General features: G+C 45.3%; 1 protein-coding gene across 1 annotated transcript in view; it reads right to left on the bottom strand.

The window, feature by feature from the left end:
• Positions 1 to 6843: 6843 nt before the first annotated feature.
• Positions 6844 to 10055, bottom strand: part of lin7a (lin-7 homolog A (C. elegans)) — a 32500-nt gene continuing 29288 nt past the window's right edge. Inside the window, exon 6 of the mRNA XM_056277232.1 lies at positions 6844 to 9100. The gene's annotated coding sequence lies outside the window, so the exon portion shown is untranslated. The remainder of the gene's footprint in view (positions 9101 to 10055) is intronic.

Here is a 10055-nt window from a genome sequence, read left to right as displayed (position 1 = left end):
TTTACTTCCGGGGCCACGTTTGGAAACTGAAAGGGGTTAAATGTCACTGCTAATTTGCTTTAGCGAAGGATGTCGATTGTTCGTATATCGGACACCCATGGAATTATTTAGCCCTGAACTTCGTCTTACAGACCGATATAGAACCTGGGTAACCCCTGAATTTAGACACCAGTTGGCTAGCCTGGACGCGATATTATGAACCCTACATAGGCCTCGCCAAAATCCCGTTCTGGCTTTGTCACGTGTGCGCCACCGTAGCAACGCGAAAACATGTTGTTATGGGGTTAGCGCTCATCAAGGAAACGCTGTACACCCACAATTTAACCTGTCTAAGTTATCCACAATCAACATTAATATAATACCAATAACGTATCCAAGGAGCAGAGGCAGACCTTGTAACCTAAAATTGTTAGGTTAGTCAACTTAAGGCTATTCTTTCCCTCACAATCATAATTTCAACCCAATCGACAGATATGACTGCATGAAATGGCGAGTGGGTTCGAGATAGCAGTGTAAAGATGAGATTTGGACTGTGGCAAATCAATACGGTAACAACAGTGAATTATGACTGCCACAATATGGGGTAACATGGTGAGCAAAACAATCAAAACGAATATTTTCAAATGTTTTGTTGGTTCATCTTTAAATAAGTGTCAGCTTATTACACTACACTACTCTTAAAAAAATACTTGCACCTAACCTCGAGCTCTTTTGCTTTCTCCTCTGCAATCTGAGTGGGCTTGCAAATCTGACAGCAAAGAATATCTGCCATTTCTGTAAAGCAAAAGGAAGTAGGGGATGAGCAGACAGAAAGTGTGTGTGTGTGCGTGCGTGCGTGCGCGCGCGCGCGTGCGGGTCGAGAGAGAGAGGGGGCGAGAGAGATAGGAAGGGACTTATGGGTGTGCAGCGAGGGGAAGTTCATCTGGAGTGCGCGTTTTGGCATGTTAAACCTCACTTTCCTTCACAAAGTCAACTCTACTTGTGCAGTAAGTTAGCTAGCTGGTAAATAGTGAGATTGCTTTTTATACACAGGTAACAACTTACTGATCAGCTTTCTTAAATGTGAGAAAGTCTATTTATTAGATATATGTTCATTTTCAGACAACTAACGTTACTTACCTCCGTTCTGTTGTTGACAGCCAGCAGTCCAAAATTACAAAAGCAGCCAGCTGTCCAAAATTGCGAAAAATACAAAATTACAAAATTGAAGGTAGCTAACGTTAGCTTTGCTTCGCACCGAGTTGATAGTTGATTGTTTCCTTAGCAACGCAGCGGAAATCCGGCGTCCGTTCGCGAGATTTGGGACAGGGTACGGGATTTTGGCGAGGGCTATGTAGGGTTCATAATATCGCAGCCTGACGTCTTTGCCAGCCTGGGACTTTTCCAGCTGTTTGCAAGGTAGACATATAGTCGAGGGGGAAGGAATTACAAATAGCCATAGGCCGTCGGCGTTGCTGTTTATTGTCTGTTTGACAAAATTGAGAGCTAAAAAAAGCCATGGGTCTGTAAGAACAAACGATCGACGAATGAGGCCGTCGTTCGCTTAATTACATTCCGAAATGGGGTATTTCTTCATGCCTAGGTGCACAAGAAAGAGGGACCAGAATGACCTCCTTAGCCTTAGAATACCGAGCAAACCGAATCACTCACAAGTCCAACGGAGCAACATGTTGAATGCCACTTGTGAAAATAAAGATCCACCCTGAGTTATTAATACACGTTTATATATGTCTTTAGCCAGGTTGTTCTTGCATTTCTCTTTTCTAACTTTGTGTGGAAGGGGAGGGTGTAAAGGGTCACGTACCTGTTTGTTCTTTCCTACCAAATGTGAATCATCGTTAACACCTTTGATTACACCATCAACACCAGAGTCGAGAACAAATGGCCTTTAATTGTACTTATTGTGTAAATGAAGGGGAGGAGTAGCGAGTCCCCCCGTATTGGATACCTTCTTCTTCTTCTGTGTTCAGACCTTATCTCATATATCACATTGTAGCTAAGCAAGAAAGCAAGTAGCATTGCCCTATTCTTATACTGGAAAATAAAACCTGTTGATTGCAATCTTTTTCCAGCAAATATCAAAACTCAACAAAAGTTTTTTATTCCTTTTTCTTATTTCCCCCCCCTTACACCGTACTCAAGCCCCCAAATCCCCATTCCCATATCTTCTATTTTACGAGCACATATGTGGATTTATCGGGTAAATAATAATAATATTACTTAAAAAAAACTTCTGTTATCCTCCTTAGTTTGCTTTTTTTCATTCTCCAGTTGCAGGAGTTTTATCTACTAGCACAACTGGGCATTGCTTACTATTGGCTGCTTGTAATGTTGAAACTGGGATCCATTCATTTTGCATTGGTACGAATAAGAAGGGCAGCTAAATGCTGATAGTGTAAAAAAAAATGTATTGACATTTCACGTCATCATAAGAGAAGAAATCAGTATTTACAGCCAGTATTGCTACGGTGCATTTAAGAGATACTTGAAATGACACGTTTATGTGATCGCTGTTGTTCTTCTGCAGAGACCACGCTGGCCTGAGCAGGACGCCTGCAGCGTTACAGTGGCTGCAGAGATGGCCGGACGTCTCTGAGGCATGGTGAGCATACCAACACGGTTTTGTATTTCAACAACCTCCGTGGTCGCCCCACCAAACTCCAAATGTCAATGATGTCATTTTCCATGGCTGAATTCTGTTTGCGATTCATCAGTCACTTACTTACGCCCCGCCCCCCGCCTCCGAGCCTGTGACGTCAACAGAGACATAAAACATCATAATATGGGATATAATGCACAATCATAAAATCGTCGTAAATGTTTATTTTTTCATTAGTGTTTATTATCGATTCGCTTTTTAGTTGTTCATAATGTAAATTCACTCCGTGCGTGGACAATAGTGGCCACATGGGAACTCGAGATTTGAATTTCAATTTACATAGTGGCTGTTGCTGGTACATGCCGGTCCGCGTTGCAGTACCATAAGCGGCCACAAGGTTGAGACGTTTCTAATGTTTCTTCTGTTTGCTTTCCCATTCAACCAGTGATTATACCAAAGAGCAAACTGTGCCTTCTGCAGTCTTTTCGTCATCAGTATATGACAGTGTTGACATTGGCGTTATGATCTGAATGTGTTTCTTCTTTATGTTTCGTCCTCTTGAGGGATAACAAGCGAAGAATATCTTCTGAGTCGTGCAACTTTTAAGTGACAGTAAACAGGGATGGAGGTTGGTCCTGGAGATTTAAGTACGCATTATCTGGTTTAGTGTCATTACTCTTGAATAAAGCCCCAGTAGATTTAAAACCTGAAGTATTTCATCAGTAAGCAAAGTCCGAGACGATGTTGACATCAGCAGGCTTTCATTTTGTAGAAAGAGTTTTTTTTTCTTTCTTCTATTCATACTCTGTTAACTCCAACAGGTCTCAGTCAGGAGAATGGGTTAAAGCTCTCCATATAAACTCTATAGTTGAGGCTCATGTTTTGTTTCAGTGTTAAATCTATTGTTCATATAGTGGTGTTCATATGCTGTATGAGTGTCTGGCATATACGTTAATCAGTGTGGCTATTCTGAAGGACTTGGTAATATTCCTTTCATATCCATGAGCTGTTCAACCCCTTTAAAATGATTTTCCTTCTGAGTCCACATTCATCTAGCCGCCGCCAGTCACGTGACAGGGTTTTTGTTTGTGCTGTTTTTTTTTTGGTTGTCTTTGGTTATTTCGCCGTATCACAGTGAAGTGGGGGATTTGTCTCTGCTAAGCTTTCAGAGACACAGATACACCGATGAGCCAAAACATTAAAACCACCTGCCTAATATTGTGTAGGTCCCCCTCATGCTGCCAAAACAGCTCTAAACAATGAGGCATGGACTCCACAAGACCTCTGAAGGTGTCCTCCGGCACCAAGATGTTAGCAGCAGATCCTTTGAGTCCTGCAAATTGCGAGGTGGAGCCTCCATGGATCGGACTTGTTTTTCTAGCACATTCTACAGATGCTGAATCGGATTGAGATCTGAGGAATTTGGAGGCCAATGCAACGCCTTGAATTCTTTGCCATGTTCCTCAAACCATTCCTGAACAATTTTGTTTTTGCTGTGTGGCAGGGTGCATTATCCTGCTGAAAGAGACCACTGCCATCAGGGAATACCATTGCCATGAAGAGCGGCACCTGGTCTGCAACAATGCTTAGGTAGATGGTACATGACAAAGTAATAGCCACATGAATTCCAGGACCCAAGGTTTCCCAGCAGAACATTGCCCAGAGCATCGCACTGGCTGCGTTTGCTTGCCTTCTACCCATAGTGCATCCTGGTGCCATCTCTTCCCCAGGTAAACTATGTATATGCACACGGCTGTCCACATGATGTAAAAGAGCACGTAATTCATCAGACCCGGCCACCTTCTTCCATTGCTCCATGGGCCAGTTCTGATGCTCACGTGCCCATTGTAGGCACTTTCAGTGGTGGACAGGGGTCATCATGGGCACTCTGACCGATTTGCAGCTACACAGCCCCATATGCAGCAGGCTGTGATGCACTGTGTTCTGACACCCATCTATCATAGCCAGCATTAACCTTTTCAGAAATTTGAGCTACAGTAGTTCTTCTGTGGAGTTGGACCAGACGGGCTACCCTTCGCTCTCCATGCACATCAATGAGCCTTGGGCGCTCCTGACCCTGTCGCCAGTTCACTAGTTGTCCTTCTTTGAACCACTTTTGATAGGTACTGACCACCGCATACCGGGAACACTCCACAAGACCTGCTGTTTCAGAGATGCTCTGACCCAGTCGAATAGCCATCACAATTTGGCCCTTGTCAAAGTCGCTCAGATCCTTACGCTTGCCCATTTTTCCTGCTTCCAACACATCAACTTCAAGAACTGGGTGTTCACTGGCTGCCTGATATATCCCAACCCTTGACAGGCGCCATTGTAACGAGCTAATCAATGATATTCACTTACCTGTCCATGGTTCTAATGGTTTGGCTGATCAGTGAATGTGTGTACATATTTTATCTGGAGTAGGGAGTTGATGTAGAGGTTTATTGCTCAACAGCAGAATGGGAGGGATCGAAACACGTCAGGTTTATTTATAAAGACCTATCCTGATTATAGACTTGCCAGGCATTATATGTAAATGAATACATAGTAAAGGATGCCCCACAAGGTTTTAATGAGTTCTAGGTTCAAAAGGAGTGAACCTTTTCATGTACGGGTTTATTTTTGGATCATCACCGCTTCACATCCTCCCACTAAAGTGGAGCTCTGGCAGTAAGATCATGTAAAAATGAGGAGTGTTTCTTTATCACACATTTTTTCCCCTATGGCGCCATTTCAGGAGTGGAAATGAGATGAGATATCCAGTTGCTGAGAGCACTTGGGGTGTTTTCACGCATGTAACATCTCAAAACGCATTAAATGTCAAAGTTTTAACGGTTTTCTAAAATTAGGGCTAATGATGGGAGTGGGTGTCTTGTACTAGTCTTGCAGGCTACAGCTGGACCCTTCTCGATTAACTGGTTGCCAAAGACATATGGGTGAGGGATTTGTCACCGGCCTGCAGAGCGGGGGTTTACATATTTGATGGACATAAATGAAATGAGTAAAAATTTGCGGCCGGTTTCGTCCTCCATCTGGGTTCCCTTCATTCTGTATTTACTGGGGAGGCGTACGGCACTGATCATATCAGCAGGCCGCAGTGAGTTCCAATTAGGTGGAAAAAGTAGTTTTATCTGGCGTTTTATCACACTTGACAAAATGCGTACAACAAATAGCGGGAACATCATCACACAGTTCACTGGTTTCTGTTTACAGAGGCCGATGAGTCTCCTCATTAGTTTCAGTGTCTGCTTTCTGTATTGGCCTCACAATGGCAATTGACTTTCTGTTGTGAGGCTAAATTTAAGGCCTGTCTGGGCAAGGAAAATTCATTAACCGGCGTACAAGGGGTACAACCACCGGCCGTGCACAAAGCTGCCACGTTTATATATGACCGTACTTCCAAAAGGGACCATTCATTAATGACCTTGTTTTCACGTTAATACTGCAGGCTGTGCTTGTTATGAACAACAGCGGCCGACCCTAACTTTACATGTGACTCTTCATCCAACTTCCAAGTTTTTCATTTGTACTTATTCCCGCTGTAAGCCTACACAGCATTAATCAAAAGCTACTGGCTAGTTTTATTTGTAGTAGCCACTGTACCATTTCTTTTGTTTGTTTGTTTTTTTTCTAATTTCCCCCCTTTTTCTCCCCAGTTGTATCCAGCCAATTACCCCACTCTTTCAAGCCGTCCCGGTCGCTGCTCTACCCGCTCTGCCGATGCAGGCAGGGCTGCAGACTACTACATGCCTCCTCTGATACATGTGGAGTCGCCAGCTGCTTCTTTTCACCTGACAGTGAGGAGTTTTACCAGGGGGACGTAGCGCATGGGAGGATCACGCTACCCGCCCCCCCCGAACAGGCGCCCCGACCGACCAGAGGAGGCGCTAGTGCAGCGACCAAGACATGTACCTGCATCCGGTCTCCCACCTGCAGTCACGGCCAACTGTGTGTGTAGGGACGCCCGACCAAGCCGGAGGTAACACGGGGACTCGAACCGGAGATCCCCACGTTGGTAGGCAACGGAATAGACTGCTACGCTACCTGGATGCCCCTCACTGTACCATTTCTTACCGTTACAAAGGAACAGTCTCACTGTTGGAAGCAATTACACGGATTATTGAGGGCTTCATTTTGTGCATAACTTGATTAATTTGTCACAAGTTGGCACTGTTGCGCTCCGGAAACACACAGTCAAAGACTCATTAAGGGGGAACCGACAAAGTCGTCACTGTACACAAGCACATAGATTTTATTTATACAAATATAGTATGTATTACAATTGCATATCAACGGTTTTTTGTCTTTTTCTGTACGGCAAGTACAGGACTACTAGCTTCAAAAAATGTGAGTCAATTAAAAAGACGATACAAAACGGGATCTGTCATGTCACAATGTACTGTTTTGAGCATGGTAGAGGGACAAAAAAAGCACTCCGACCATCCAGAAGAGGCCAAACACCTGGCACCGAGCAGACCTCACCGCCGACGTGCTGTTCACACGGGGCTGGATCAGGACGGCACGTGGCGCACATCATGAACAAGACTGCAGCTCCGCTATAATGTTATCTAATTAAACGCGATGTAAGTCCAGCTCATGTCATGTGTCAGGACCTCGGGGGAAGTCTTGCAGCTGATGACTGTTGTCTGTACATACATACATACATACATACATATCCAGCGCCATGAAATTTTGGTTCCTTGACAGGGATTAGTTCAGATACAAGGTTGGTTAGTTAGCATGACGTTAAAAGAGACTTCCCTTATTGTTGTGAAAGAGCAAAGACGGGTAACACACTCCACAAGGTTTCATATGAACCCACAATGATTGTCAGGGTGGAGACGTAAAGAGCAGATGTAGGCGGAAGATACACCGATCACTTCATCCGGGTATAAACTAGGGGCTAGAATTTAGCTTTTATACAACGAGTAGTTTTTTTTTTAGAATAATAATCCGCATTTCTAATAAAGCAAAAATTCGAACAGTGAAACTTTGGGTAAACTTAAAAATAGACTTTTTTTAACACCCCCCTTTTTTTTTCTCCCCACTTGTACTTGGCCAATTACCCCACTCTTCCGAGCTGCCCCGGTCGCTGCTCCACCCCCTCTGCCGATCCGGGGAGGGCTGCCGACTACCACATGCCTCCTCCGATACATGAGGAGTCGCCAGCCGCTTCTTTTCACCTGACAGTGAGGAGTTTCACCAGGCGCCTCGACTGACCAGAGGAGGTGCTAGTGCAGCGACCAGGACACATACCCACACCCGGCTTCCCACCCACAGACACGGCCAATTGTGTCTGTAGGGACGCCCGGCCAAGCCGGAAGTAACATGGGGATTCGAACCAGGATCCCTGTGTTGATAGGCAATGGAATAGACCGCCACGTTACGCGGATGCCCCCCCCAAAAAAATAGACTGATTTTGAAAAAATAAGTTACGAACTACTTAGAAATTGCTCTGTTTAAAATGAATTTACGTTGACATTCTATCGGTCTGTCGGGAAATGTGCACAATTCATAGGAGTGTACGTACCTATAACTGAAATCTGTTTACATAAATACTCTCTGGATACATCTCTATAATGACGGTAGCTTTTTATGGCTATTGCACATTAATCGTACATGTCGCGGTCAATTAATAAATCTCTCTGAGTGGCACCGAGGATGGACTAATCAGTGGACTAGCTGCTGCCTCGTTTACAGGGCAGGAGCGGCGGCCTCATGACAGTGCATAAAACCCAGTTTACTTTCACCTTACAGTGGTTCACGTTTGCGTCTTTGCCGTGAGCCGTGCACGCGTTGGACTGTGGCGTTGATGTGAAATCTACAGCGGAACGTTGTGTGTTATTGCTCGATCCACAAGATTCCCAATACAAAATATTTTCTTGCTACAATATCTGAAGGTAGAAAAGAGTTTCACGATTATCCAAAACGGGACGGGTTCTACACACGCACACGCTCACAAAAAGAAAAAAAAACAACCAATGGTCACTCATACATGGACTCGAGCACCAGTTGAAGAACCAATAGAAACATCACTGTACACATGAACGTCGTCGGCGAAATGGCGAACGTGCCACGGTATGGAGGACGTCAGTGAGCAACACAATCAGAAATGGACGGACATGGAAATGAAACAATGAACACAAGAGAGGGGAGTTCAGTAAAGAGGGCCACAGCTTTCCACTATCGGAGGACTTCAACTCAGAAAAGGGGAACATAACGTTAAGAGGAACGACCTTGGGCGTGAGCGTCGCTCGCGGGTGGTCATACGTGTCTTCTAAACACTGACTTCAGGACGAACGGCTTTTTTTCTTCTACTTTTTTTTTTTTGCTCAGTAATCGATGGTACACTGGGATGGAGAGAGTTTGAGAAAGAGTCTTTGACTGGTTTTTACAGAAATCCTCATGGCGGCGGGACTCCTTTGGGATCCTCTGCAGAAACAGATGGTCTTTTGAGGTCCGTGTCTCATTCTTCTTCACTTCCTCTTCTTCAGGGACATCCTGCCAATGATAATAAAGAAAAGCTGAGAGCAATGCCCTGCAACTAGTACACCGTATAGTCCCAATAGCAAAGTGGGAGGGATGTTTTTGTGATGCACGGTAGATGGAAACATGCTCATTTTGAACCATGGCTTGAACTTGATGGTGTGAACAGTGTCTGATTTTGCCCCAGTGGGACAGTAGAAGATGTCATTGTAGTCCTCAACACAATACCCATGCTAACCTCAAACTCTCCTAAATCAATCATTTTTTTTGGGGGGGGGTTTACCCCCTTTTCTCCCCAACTGTACCCGGCCAATTACCCCACTCTTCCGAGCCGTCCTGGTCACTGCTCCACCCCCTCTGTCGATCCGGGGAGGGCTGCAGACTACCACATGCCTCCTCCGATACATGTGGAGTCGCCAGCCACTTCTTTTCACCTGACAGTGAGGAATTTCGCCAAGGGGACGTAGCGCGTGGGAGGATCACGCTATTCTCCCCAGTTCCCCCTCCCCCCTGAGCAGGCGCCCCGACCGACCAGAGGAGGCACTAGTGCAGTGTCCACGTCCAACTTCCCACCTGCAGACACGGCCAATTGTGTCTGCAGGGGCACCCAACCAAGGCAGAAGTAACACGGGGATTCGCACCAGTGATCTCCGCGTTGGTATGCTATGGAATAGACTGCCACGCCAGCCGGATGCCCCGAAATCAATCATTTTTGATATTCATCTGCTTTCAACTGCTAACTGCTCCTGAGAACCCAGCATGCATGCATATGTATATGAGAGAGAGAGAGAGAGAGAGAGAGAGAGAGAGAGAGAGAGAGAGAGAGAGAGAGAGAGAGAGAGAGAGAGAGAGAGCAAGCGAGAGAGAAATTCTGGGCAAACCAATGCTACATGTTGCTGTGCATCCTGTCCGCGTGTGTGTGTGTGTGTGTGTGTGTGTGTGTGTGTGTGTGTGTGTGTGTGTGTGTGTG

This window comes from Lampris incognitus, chromosome 3 (assembly GCF_029633865.1).
Source record: "Lampris incognitus isolate fLamInc1 chromosome 3, fLamInc1.hap2, whole genome shotgun sequence".
In the NCBI taxonomy this organism is placed as follows: domain Eukaryota; kingdom Metazoa; phylum Chordata; class Actinopteri; order Lampriformes; family Lampridae; genus Lampris; species Lampris incognitus.
This window is presented reverse-complemented; position numbering and strand designations above follow the sequence as displayed.